A 330-nucleotide genomic window follows, 5' to 3' on the forward strand; every position below is an offset into this window, starting at 1 on the left:
TTTGAATAAAAATTGCGATTAGTGTGCGCGTATGTTGCGCATTGGTTTAAGAGTCGCGATTTCAACTGACTCCCTACGATTTTATTTCTAGGCAATATAAAATTTTGGAGCCACTTTAAGCTGTTTCGGGACCCTGGGTTTAATGGAGCCGTCTTTATTATCTTATGCTTTGAATTACCTCATTTTCAAAATAAAAATACTCCAATATATGTTTTCTTCTCATATGATAAAAGGGCAGCAATATATTATTCAAGCAAATGAACAAGGTAACATCAATATATCAAAAACTATCAAAGTGCTGAAAGGCATTAGTGTTTTCGAATATGAAAA

Source organism: Penaeus monodon, chromosome 15 (genome assembly GCF_015228065.2).
Source record: "Penaeus monodon isolate SGIC_2016 chromosome 15, NSTDA_Pmon_1, whole genome shotgun sequence".
Taxonomy (NCBI): Eukaryota; Metazoa; Arthropoda; class Malacostraca; order Decapoda; family Penaeidae; genus Penaeus; species Penaeus monodon.